The following is a 13707-nucleotide window of genomic DNA, read 5'->3' as shown; positions in this document are numbered from 1 at the left end:
ATTTTCGGTCGTTTTTTATATAGAAAGTTAGATTATAATTTGTGTGACTTCTTCCGACAAATAAATAGCAGTTTTTGTTTATTGTAATATGTATTATCAGACTACTTATTCAAAATAGAGCGGTATCTGCTAGTGTGTAGCGGTATCCTTATTATATATGGCACGCGATTCAATCTATTACGTACATTGAGGTATTATTACTACGTATAGAGAGGACACCACGAACAAAATCTGTGCGACAATCGCGGCGGTGCTTGGCACGCGTGGGGCGGCTAGTTAGTCATAGATATAAGCGATGTTTGAGACGCTTGGTGGTAACTCGTGTTACAAATAGAATCGTAGCGATGCCCTCTCTAGTACGTAGTACATAGTAACTCAATTATAGAGACTTTAATCGCGTACCTATCCCAGTATCCGAGTATATATCGGTACGAATTGGCCTATATAGAATTGATATTATGAGAAAATATTATCTATGATAATGAATACAAAGATGTATTTAATAACTTATAAACCCCAATTTTAATTGATAAATTATAATTAACAAAATTGTCAATTACGTTAATTTCAATTATAAATTTGTCAATTGTAATTTTGAATGCTTTACATTTAAATCGATTGTATAATGTTTAGGCTTTTAAGCGTATGTATATGTAATACTTATATTTTTATTTTATTGTATTTTTTTTTATCTATCTTGATATGAAAAAATACAATAGGTACTTGAAGTGCATGCTTATTCAACCTTATTATAAGAAATTTGCAAAAAATATTTTATTTATAACTAGCGGTCCGCCCCGGCTTCGCCCGTGGTACATATATACGTTTTCTCTACATAAAAACCATCCTCGTACTTCAAGGAATATAATAAAAAAAGAATTATCGAAATCGGTTCAGCCGTTCTCGAGTTATGCGCTTACCAACACATTTTGCGATTCATTTTTATATATAAGAATCAATAAGAATTACTGTTTTATTAGTTATTTTCTGTAATAAGAATACTTTTTTGTTGAACCTACCTACAAAGTTTTTAAGTATAGAAATCACCAATATTGTGAAAAGTCTATAAACGGAATAAAATATAAAAAATTAGCCTACTTTATAAGTTCTCAAAATTATTTAAGTATTTGTTTTAGAAAATGTTAATATATTGCTATTATTTAGATAATAAACCGTAATACTACTTACTATTAAATAAGTATGATTATGATTTAATCTCATCAGTTTTGGTTTAGCAAAATATACCTTATCAGCAAATTATTATGTAAAATAATGTTATTTAAATATAAAAAATATCAATTAATATAATTCAAAATTGGTGTAACAATATAAACTCTACTAAAATATAAAATATGATATTTGAACAATAATTTTGTTCTGTATAATATTATTATGATAAACTAGATTTCCGCCCGCGGCTTCGCCCGCGTTTTCAAAGGAAAACCCGCATAGTTCCCGTTCCCGTGGGATTTCTGGGATAAAACCTATCCTATGTGTTAATCCAAGTTACCCTCTATATGTGTGCTAAATTTCATTGTAATCGATTCAGTAGGTTTTACGTGAAAGAGTAACAAACATCCATACATCCATACATCCTTACAAACTTTCGCCTTTATAATAGTACTAGATTTCCGCCCGCGGCTTCGCCCGCGTTTGCAAAGGAAAACCCGCATAGTTCCCGTTCCCGTGGGATTTCCGGGATAAAAACTATCCTATGTGTTAATCCAAGTTACCCTCTATATGTGTGCTAAATTTCATTGTAATCGGTTCAGTAGTTTTTACGTGAAAGAGTAACAAACATCCATACATCCATACATCCATACATCCATACATCCATACATCCATACATCCTTACAAACTTTCGCCTTTATAATAGTATTAAGATTGTACATTCTTCTCGTTTGTTAAAAATATCATATTTTATAAAAAAATAATTATTTTTTCTGTGATAATTAGAGTAAATTGTAAATATATCGCTACTTATTGTAAATTTGTTGTATTTAAAGGTAAGACCACTGAAAGAAAACTTCATTGTAATCATGTTATTAAGTTTTTTTCAACAACAGAAAATTCAAAAACGATTGATTTAAACAATTCGAAATATGTTTGCAATTATTTTAGAAGATATTGTACATTGTTTTGAAAACTGTTAACATTTAATTTTTTTATATTACCTACCTATTGCCAACTGTGTAATGCAAACGTGTTTAAGAAATCTAAAGGCGAATTACTCTACTTTAAAATATTATCCATGTCCCCTAGTGGGGTAAGGTGCAGCAGATGCATTATGCATACATCTGTTTCACTGATCGATTTTCTTTAGGGACAAGTAGGTGATCAGCCTTCTGTGTCCTGCCAGACCGAGACATTTTTTTTCTTCGTCTCCACCGGGAATCGAACCTAGGACCCCTCGGTTCTATAGGTACTCACGCGTCAACCACAGATTAAAATATTATACAGGTAAACAATAATTTCCTTCTTGATGATTGAAAATATTTATAAATCGAGAAAGGTATACAAATACATATTTATTTCTGTGTTCAAATGAGTTTTCGATCAGTGGCCATACTTAAAATATAACTTCCTAAAGCTTTTTGTGAAATAGTCTAGCTGTAGATAGAAATGAGTAAACGAATGTTGAATTTTCAAATTAAGTTAGTGAAATTGTACAAAATACTTTTCTAAATAAATGAAACTTTGGCCTATGTAAATGAGATTTAATTTCACCCGTTCCGTAGTAATTTAAATGGAGGTAACACAAACAAAAACAAATTTTGTTTACTTTGTATTCAGCTTCTACAATTAATGTGTTGTTTATTTTTGCTAATCATTTTGACGCCTTTTACCTCGTTACAAAGAAGTTTCGTAATAATTTAATTTGATAATTTTCATTTTGCATACGGTTACCTATCTTAATCTCGAATTTTAATATTCCGAATATCATAATCCAGAAAACGTTTGGACATTTTTTCATAACCCCGAATTTTAAAATTTCGAAGTTTTGTTTGCCATATAATCGCAACTCCGAATTTCATTTGCCCATTTCTTTATTTGTACGACGTTTTACAATCCAGACGAATGAGTTCCAGACATACAAAATCTAAATGCACAAAATCCAGATGACCGTAATCCATATGCACGAAAGCCAGATTTTTAAAACACAAATTTTTGAAATACAGTTAATTGATATCCAGACAAACAATGTCCAGATTTTTGAAATTCAAATAAACGATATCCAGCAAAACGTAATCCTTCCAGGGGGACGCAGCACGAACCTAACCTAACCTTCTGAATAGATTTTAACACTTTAACCTTTCTGTAATGGGCAAGTAAAACAATAGCGAGTCGGTTCTGGCACTCGCCGGCCGCTGCCGCGGCACGCTCGCTTCGCTCGCTCGGCTCGTGCGTAGGGGGTCACAGTTCAAACCTAACCTAACCTACTGAGTCGAATTTGACACTTAAACCTTTCTGTAATGGGCAAGTAAAACAATAGCGAGTCGGTTCTGAGGGGTCACATGGGGGGTCACAGTTCAAACCTAACCTAACCTACTGAGTCGAATTTGATACTTAAACCTTTCTGTAATAGGCAAGTAAAACAATAGCGAGTCAGTTCTAGCGTGGGGGTCGTAGTTCAAACCTAACCTACTGAGTCGACTTTGACACTAAAACCGGTCTGTAATGGACAAGTAAAACAATAAATTTACTTACTGACAATGTTTATTTTCAGTCGATAGTAAAGGTATAATCACGATTGTATGGAAATCAAATAAAAAGATTATGAAAATCTGGCAATAGTTTATCTGTTATACGATTATATGGGAACCAAATAAAAAGATTATGAAAATTTGGCAATAGTTTAGTTGGAAAATGGTACGATGGGAAACAAAAAAAAGTATTCTGAGAATCTGGTATATTGAGATCTGTATTATGAGAATACGGGAAACAAAAAAATACTTTTTAAAAATCTGGTTTTGGTGCATCTGGAAATTGATTCATCTGGGAAATTAAAAAAGGAATTTTAAAAATTTGTCATTCATTACATCTGTCTTTTAAAAGTTCTAACAACCGTTTTCGGGGTTTTAAGATTCGGGTAATAGAAATTCGAGTTTTTAATAGGTTACCTTTGCATACAAAAGTAATTTTAAGGGAAGCTTATAAAAATAATCCTACTAATATTATAAATGCAAAAGTTTGTGAGGATGGATGGATGTTTGTTATCCTTTCACGTAAACACCTCTGAACCAATAACAATGTATAAAAAATGAGGTACATTAGAAGTTGAAATCCTAGAATAAGACATAGGCTACTACTATTTTATCACGAAAATCCCACACAAACTATGCGGGGTTTTCTTTGAAAACGCGGGTGAAGCCGCGGGCAGAAATCTAATACGATAATAAGAGTATCTTAATGCTCACCAAACCAAATATATGTCGGAGATCCCCCCCCTGATATTACCGAACGCAAGCGCATGACTCACGAAGTGCACTTGGACATGGCCGTGGTAGCGGACGGGCATTCAAGTGTTGGAGCTCGTGCCGAGCGGACTTGTCTGTTCGAGTCTATATCAGTCTCTATATTAGTTTGAGTTTAGATTCGCTATACAAAGTATTCATTTCATTTCATTAGTGATTGTGAGTGTTAGATTCCGTTTATGTCTTTCGAAACTCGAAGTTACCCAAGACGCCCAACATAGAGGATATAACCAGCCCACATAGTCCTAAAATCCCGTCGCCGTCCCGCCGTCGCCGATATCAGAAGCGGGATTGCTTTGAGCACAAAGAATAAACGTTATTTTTACAATCGTCATGTGGTAATGTAGACACGTTATAAAATTATTTTGGAGGTGCAAATAGTATCATGCGATGTTTAATCGTAGCCATAAGAAAACCGGTGAGTGCTTACAACATACAACAAGTGGAACAACGTGCGTTATGTAATGCCATTGTCCGTTGATCTGTGTTTTGAAAAAAGCCGTTAAAGTTATTATTTGTTACTATTTGCTATTTATGATGCGTTAAAGTGCTTTGCAGTGTCTATCATGTCTCTTAATTTATTTTCTGGCAGCAGGGGACACAGTAAAGAGAATTGTTACCGTATTGTGTAGCGTAATGTGACTATGTTGAGCCCGCTGCGGCTGCTTGTGTTAACTTGCAGGGTGGCGAGCCAAGCGACGTGAGTGCCTGTCGGTGTGTGTCGTTGGGTCGTGTGCGTCAGTAGCTTCGTGGCGATATGTGAGCGTGAAGGAAGTTGCCGCTTCAACCGTGTTGTCGCGTTTTTCACGGTTTGACAAGCGTTTGCAGCGTGTGGCCCTTGCTACTGAGATTGTTGCCGGGGATTGCTGCAGGGAGTGCTCAGGGTGGCCGTCTTTATGCGGTGAAGGGCTCCGCAAATTAGTGACATTTACAGGACAAGTGCGAGGCGTAAAAAGGCTGCTTCGCTGACTGTGTGCTATCAATAAGTCTGTATGAGACCTGCGTGTGAATGCCATTCGCAGACAGCAGATGGAGGGCGCGCGACGGATCAGCAGTCCTCTTAGTGTAGGGTTTAACCATCGCGAGTCATTTGTTTCTTGTGTGGCGTGTCTGGCCACTTTGCATCGGAGTGCACGAGCGGATAAGGTGCTAATGATTGCACTAGGCATAGAATCACCGAAAACCAGCAGGTCAGGTACATCCATGTTGCCTGAGCGCAATCATTGAGTCAACACGTGCCGTGTGGCAAACTTATGGACAACTGTGAGCCATACATGTTTAGTTTTGTTTCTTGGTAGGTAGTGAGTGTATCCTTATCAGAGATATAATTGCTAGTAGCAAATTGACTAGTAAGCGTTTTTAATAATAACATTAATTTCAAAATAATCTGTTAACATATTGTAGACAGTTCATAACAAGGTTTATGGCAAGTTACAATAGGCGATTACTTTTTAGTAATTTTAATTTGTGTTGTGCCTAATCATTATTATGATAGCGATGCTTGCTTATTAGGTTGAGAAATTAAACACAAAGTTTACATGTGTGATATTCTAATGTGTTACATTATTGCGTAATAATGTTCTTATTTGTAACAAGTCTGATACGACAAATTGTTTTGATTTTTATCACGCTTACATTGGCTTCCTTTATTGTCCGTATAGTAACGGACTCGATTTTGAACTACCTACTTTAATTAGACAGATTTAGTTCACACTGTGTACATTTACTAAGGAATAGTGACAGTACAATAATTTCATCTTATTGAAGCGTGTTGCTTAGTTAATTACGTTTCTCTCTATTATACACGGGTACCGATAGAAGAAAGATACCTAGTGGTTTGGTAGGCTTACGTAGGGACATAAGTCCAACGTGCAGAGGCGTGAATTTCAATTAGAGAATTTTAATGTGTTGTGTTTTCGTGTATTATTATTATTACATTAGCACTAATTTACCATCTGAGTTACAGCTGTTGAAATGTGTCTTTTCTAGAGGAAATTTGTGCGTTGCACGAGCAGCAGGTTGCGTAACAAATCATTGAGTTTTTAACAGCTGGATTAGTGAAACCAAGTAGCTATCTGGTTAGCTTCTCTCGTCGAAAAAGGTACAGTGCGCTTCCGAGTTGTAGCAAGGAGTGGAGTGAGTGCTTTAAGGAAGGTAGTATCTTCTTTCAACCTATCCAAATGTAAGTTTTGAAAGCGTAGTGTTTAATACTTAGGCTTTGTTATTAAGGATGGTAAAGTACAGTCACATAGCTTATACAGCTTCTTATTTCTGTTTGTTTATTAACAGTTTTCTTAAATTATAGCACTATTGTTTATGCTTACAAGTTACAAGGGAAGTAAAATTAATCAGCGATTACTCATCATCACATGAGCTAATCAGTCGAACGTTTATTAGACTTTTAACATTAGAGCCTATTCTTATGGTGTATGACCCCAGTTCACATAGATGCGAGCGCGGATGGATGTGGTACTGAACTGATGTAGAAACATGACGGTTAATAACATCTAGTTGCTTACTACACATGTAGAACTACTTACTGCTTTAGAGTCCAGGTTTTACTCTCGTGCACACGAGACCGCAGTTTAAGTTGCAGCAGCATAGCAGTGGTTAATGCAGTTATGCACTTCAGGTATTATTTACAGGTATGCAAGTTTGCAGTGGTGACTGATTGCAATTCGGTGGGAGCCGTTTAGTAAAAAGCAGAGGAGTGTCTTCACGTGTTCACAGGTAGAGAGGGTCTGTCTCCAGTCTATCGACTCTAATATCATTCATGACAGAGATAAAGGGAGCTAGTATAAAGGAGGTTGGTTGCCTTTCGAGTTTCGCGCAATGCACATTCGCTGTCACAGTATGTATTTCGTTCATTCCAAATTGTGTGGGGCAGAATCGAGTCAACATAGCTGAGCTTTCCGTTGACTGGCTGCCAGGACCAAGAGAGGCATTTGGACGTGCAGAATGAGTTGTTACATGTTGAGTTATTACTGTTGTCTGGAAGACATATGCGATAAGGTTGCAAATTATTTGTCAAGGTGCAGATAAAATGGTAAGAGATCGGTGGTACTAAATATCCACGATTTAGTCATGCATCTGGGTTACATGTCTAAGTTCGTACGTAAGTTCGTTGTCAACTTTATCACTTGCTAAATCTCAAGCCTGGCTCAGGTAGAATTCAGACAGAACTCTTAAGTTAGTATTTCGTGCACATATTAATACTACAGGGGAAACTTAGTGGGAAGAATGATGTTAAGGAGTATGTTTTAGTCTAATTGATACTTTCACCCGATATGTTTTGCTCTATTACTTTAAAAATGTGTAGAGTGGTTTAGTAGTAGTAGAAGTAGTATAATGGCACTAGAGTCCAGTGTTAATTTGTTTGGATAACTAGCCAGTACTATTGATGATCGGGCAGGTGCTTAGAAAGTACATGTTTTCTTAGTTATTCTGTAAAAAAAAAATAAAGTTACATTAAGATGTAGTCTCCACTGGGGGTAGTGGTGTTAAATTATCAGGTAGATCGTGACGAGTACGCTGAAAAGGTGTGCTCATGGCAGTCATCATTCATCATCGTCATCGATATAGTCCACTACTGGACATGGCGTCATCGTCAACATAATCAGCCTTTTGCAGTACACTGCTGGACATGGAAGTCATCATCATCGTCATCGTCAACATCATCTGCCTTTCGTAGTCACTGCTGAACATGGAAGTCGTCATCGTCATCATCATCAACATCATGAGCCTTTGGTTGTTCACTGCTAGACAAGCAGTAGAGTCTAGCAAACATCGATATTGTCAAAATACGTTAGGTGACGTATGACTGGCAATGAACTTCACTAAACGTGTTACAAAAGCTAGATAGCTGAAGGAGCTATTATTTGTTAAAGGAGACTTTGAGGTTAATGTCTGTAATTGATAATGAAGTCGATCAAGTTATGATAAAAGTAAAGCTTCTCTAAATGGAAATTTAATATTGGTGATAATCTTCTTTTCGACATTGAGGAAATAAATCAAAGCAAGCTTGACTTGAAGTTCAAGGGTACGCTTAAAATTGTTGAGGTATAATGATAGTTACCACTTCAAATCATTCAATTCCAAAATCCTCACAACAGAGTCCGGAAAATATCCGACCATGAGGTTATTAGTAGTAGCTAGTAGTGGTAGTAGTTAAAATGACGTAAGAGCTTTGTGTAAAAGGGGAGATGTAAAATGCTTTATCTGGATTTTGTAATGCATTGTAGTGCCGTTTGTTGAATGCTGTGGTTTAGTGGTAGTAGATGCAGTTGCCATTTGTCTCTTGTCTTGTTTTTCGTTACGTTGGTGCGTTAACGAGAAATGTCGTTGTAGCGACGGGCTATCCTTGCTTTCGTTGGTGCAAAAGCGAGATGAGTCGTTGTAGCGACGACCTTTTGAGATATCCTTGTTTTCGTTGTTGCGAACGCGAGATGAGTCGTTGTAGCGACGTTATTCAATGTTGGCCTCATTTCGTTGGTGCGAAATTGTGGTGTGTCGTTGTAGTGACGATGTTCCGTGCTTTATTTATTTCGTTGGTGCGAAATTGCGGTGAGTCATTGTATTAACATTATTCAGTGTTGTGTTCGTTTCGTTGGTGCGAAATCGACATGAGTCGTTGGTGCGGCGCTGATTGATCAATAATGATTATTGTTTGTTTTAGTGACGACCTAAAATGGTTGACAAGAATCAGTATGGCCGAGCAGGATACTGTGAGTATGTAGTCTTTGCAGAGACCTCACACGAGGACGTGTGATCGTCAGAGATGGCCGTGTCGGAGATCCCCCCCCTGATATTACCGAACGCAAGCGCATGACTCACGAAGTGCACTTGGACATGGCCGTGGTAGCGGACGGGCATTCAAGTGTTGGAGCTCGTGCCGAGCGGACTTGTCTGTTCGAGTCTATATCAGTCTCTATATTAGTTTGAGTTTAGATTCGCTATACAAAGTATTCATTTCATTTCATTAGTGATTGTGAGTGTTAGATTCCGTTTATGTCTTTTGATGCTCGAAGTTACCCAAGACGCCCAACATAGAGGATATAACCAGCCCACATAGTCCTAAAATCCAGCCGTCGCCGATATATACATAATACTTTATGAAAGACAAATATATTATAGTAAGTATATTCAGACACACGTACATACATTTACATAAATAATAACAAATCAAGTCTGAACCATTATGTTTTACTATAGCTGCGCCCCGCGGTTTCACCCGCGTGGCTCCGCTTCTGTTGGTCTTTGCGTGATGATATATTATAGCCTTCTTCGATAAATGGGCTATCTAACATCGAAATAATTTTTCAAATCGGACCAGTAGTTCCTGAGATTAGCGCGTTCAAACAAACAAACAATTCAACTTTATAATATTTATATTAGTATAGATTTAAATAACAATAATCAACATCCATTACAATACTTTAAAAACCTCCATTATACCATAAGTACAGCAGCTCTTAAATAAACGCCTCTTAGGTAACTTCAATATCCGTTACCAATTCTAAGGATTTCTCTCCATCAAATCTATAGATAACTAAGCTATACACGATAGGCGGGAAATGCACAGAGTACTAACGCACAGAGTAACGTACAGAGTAATAGCAGATAGAGGCAACGCACAGATTATAATCCAGGCTTTGTCAAATCAAATCCAATTAATCTACTGGACTCGCCGTATCTCTGACAAGTGTAACTACACGATAGCTTTGTATGACAGTGATGTATAATTCGATTGAAACAAATATACGTCGTTTAAATTGCTAATTTGTTAACTGTAGCCTTCATTTTGTTGCAGTGCTCCTTTTAGGGTTTTGGTATGTGTGTAGGTGAGTATTATGATAGCAATTTCTTAAGTATTAGGTTATAGTAAGTATAAGGACAAAAATCTTAATCACTACATCTATATATATAAAACTCAAAGGTGACTGATATAGTGATCTATCAACGCACAGCCCAAACCACTGGACGTATCGGGCTGAAATTTGGCATGCAGGTAGATGTTAGGACGTAAGCATCCGCTAAGATAGGATTTCCCGAAATTCTTGCGGGAACGGGGAAAAACGGGGATGCACGTACAAAGTCGTGGGCGGAAGCTAGTAGTATATAAAACAAAGTTGCGCAACGGATTTTGATGCAGTTTTTTAATAGATTGATTTAAGACGAATGTTTGAGTATATAATTTTTTAGATTTTAGACAAAGCGGGCGAAGTCGCGGGCGGAAAGCTAGTAAAACATAAGCCAAAGTTAGTATAAAGACAAAAATCTTAATAAATAAACACTCCTATCAACATCACTGTGTCTACTACATCTATACGACAAAAAACCGGCCAAGTGCGAGTCGGGCTCGCGCACAAAGGGTTCCGTAGCAGCAAATATAATAAATTACAGTTAAATCAACCTATCTCAAAAACTATAAGAGATACTTTGATCAAACCAAAAATCGTTGAAAGAGTTAATTAGCATGCATCACCTCTATTTTTTTTAGAATTTTATACCCCGTAGTTATAAAAATAGAGGGGGGGGGACATACTTTTTACGACTTTGAGAGCTGATATCTCAAAAACCGTTCACTTTAAGAAAAATGTTTTTTTAGAAAACTTTATATCATTTTAAAAGACCTTTCCATTGATACCCCACACGGGTATGTACATCGAAAAAAAAAATTTCATCCCTCAGTTACATGTATGGGGGGCCCCACCCCCAATTCTTTTTTTTACTATTTAGTGTCATATTTTTGTAGCGGTTCATACAACACATATTCCCATCAAATTTCATCACTGTAGTACTTATAGTTTCCGAGTAAATCGGCTGTGACAGACGGACAGACGGACAGACGGACAGACGGACATGACGAAACTATAAGGGTTCCGTTTTTGCCATTTTGGCTACGGAACCCTAAAAAGCATTTCCTTTGATGACCAAATTTTCCTGAAAAATCGTAGTGAGAAAAGAAGAATTACGTAAGTACCTAACTAGCTGGGCCATGCGGATTCATACATGGGCAATAAGTATTTATATCTAGTATTAAACTGTTACTCTGAAATATAAGCTTTCCGCCCGCGGCTTCGCCCGCGTTTTCAACGAAAAACCCAGATTGTAATCGGTTCTGCAGGTGAAAGAGTAATAAATAAATATTATAGGACATTATTACACAAAGTTCATAAGTTCTTCAGTTGTTTTCGAAAGAGTAAAAATCCGAGTAACATCCATCTACAGGTAAATTAGTAGCAATTAAAGTATATATTACAATTATATTGTGATCGCAATAATCTTTAAGACTTTTGCACGCCTCATAAGCGAAGCGTTGAGGTGGGTACTACTGTCACTTCGCGCAAAACATCTGATTTTTCAAACTTAAAATGTCTTTATGTATCATACATTGCACTTGTAAGATAATACATACACACACATATTAAGAAAAAACACTATTTTTAACGTTCATGATATTTTTGATGTCATTTTTGTTATTTAAACTAGTTAAAAAACAGTTTAAAAAAGTTCTGTCTTGGACGTCCGTGTGTCTGTATGTGCGGATCCTTTTTCTTGTTAACACGATAGCGACCGAAATACTTTACTAATCGAGTCTTTTTTTTTCTCTTACGCTTGAGTATGCTCAGGAATAGAACCCTTTCATTTTTCAGGGTCTGATTCGATGTGGTTTAATTGTTATTAAATAAACAAAAATAATAATTAATAAATATTTATTAAAAAAAATTATGAGGCGTGCACTTTTGGATTTTCCAAATTATTTTAAGAATTATTTCAAGTTAGCAACCTGCATTTGACATAATGATTTTCAATTTCCGACCCTTTCATTCACAAAGCGTCAAATGCGCGATGTATATCGCTGAAAACCGCTTGATTATATTGAATGTAGGAAATAGCTGGACTATTATTATGATCGTAAATACTCGAAACACATAAACGCCATAATTCTAACGCTCACTCTTTTCTTTATAGCCTTTGTTTTAGTTTTTAACTGTATCCGATATAAATCGTCGATAGTTTGATTTATTTTCTTTATTTATAGTACCTAATGTAGTTAATAGATACAGTAACTTATGGGTAATGTGTAACGGTTAAAATACTAATATTGGATGGTGTATGCCTGTAAAAAAGTCGATTAGTCAATCCAAATATAAAAAATATATACCGACTTCTGCCCTATGAAGAATGAACTACTCATGTTTATTTATGAAAATTAAGTTTATTTACATCATAATTTACTAGTAATAATTATTGTTATATATTTAATCAGAGTCAGATATAGGACATTAAAACTTTAATAGAGCTACACACTTGATTAAAATAATTTTGTAATAAGCACCTAGTTACATCTGTAACTGGATGTAATTGAATCTTATATATAAAAATGAATCGCAAAATGTGTTGGTAAGCGCATAACTCAAGAACGGCTGAACCGATTTCGATAATTCTTTTTTTATTATATTCCTTGAAGTACGAGGATGGTTTTTATGTAGAGAAAACGTAAACATGTACCACGGGCGAAGCCGGGGCGGACCGCTAGTTGAATATATTTTTAAATTTAACAAATTACATGCTAATCGCCAATCTCAAATGAACTAAAGTAGGTAAGTCAGAACTAGGTATTTTGGTAAATGAAAAATTGTTGGAACAAATAAACTGTCATGTGTAAAATTTTATCATATAAACTTTCACGTTTATAAGCTTATATTTCATACTCTTTATATCCACTGTCTTATAGAGGTCGGTATCTAATAAAAAAACATATCTACTTAGTATGTAAAAATACAAAGAAAAATATAAAACGTGTATCTCTCCCTACGTGTGTCCAAAAACATTTATTTTAATACACTGAGAACGATGAAAAATATAACAATACATCTATTCACGAGATACGGCATCGTAGCGATACCGAAAAAAGTATCATGAGCCAGAATTGAGCCTTTGTTTTGCCTTATCTTCAATACAATATCACTAACTTTATCCGCTCAAGCGATATTCATCTTTAACCCTTTATACATAAAGTTCACTTTCGACTGTATATGCTGGTTGTATAAAATACAATATGGCCGCCACGGAACGCGTAAAGTTCTTTACTTTCATACACAGTGGCTCATAAAGATGGTACGTGATATTTTTGACAACCGCATGGACTTGCCGAAATGAACATTGCAATTGTTTCCTTGGGTTCCAATAAAATGATGCTCGAATTGGCCAGCTTGGGCATCGCTTT

General features: G+C 36.0%; 1 protein-coding gene across 1 annotated transcript in view; it reads right to left on the bottom strand.

The window, feature by feature from the left end:
* The window catches only part of LOC149476548 (uncharacterized), a 328274-nt gene that overhangs the window by 189113 nt on the left and 125454 nt on the right, over positions 1-13707 (bottom strand). The window lies entirely within an intron of this gene.

Source organism: Colias philodice, chromosome 27 (assembly GCF_061535455.1).
Source record: "Colias philodice isolate Cphi_HAF_F1 chromosome 27, ilColPhil1 Martin Lab GWU primary, whole genome shotgun sequence".
In the NCBI taxonomy this organism is placed as follows: domain Eukaryota; kingdom Metazoa; phylum Arthropoda; class Insecta; order Lepidoptera; family Pieridae; genus Colias; species Colias philodice.
The sequence above is the reverse complement of the archived record's forward strand: the minus strand, read 5'-3'. Positions and strand labels throughout refer to the sequence as shown.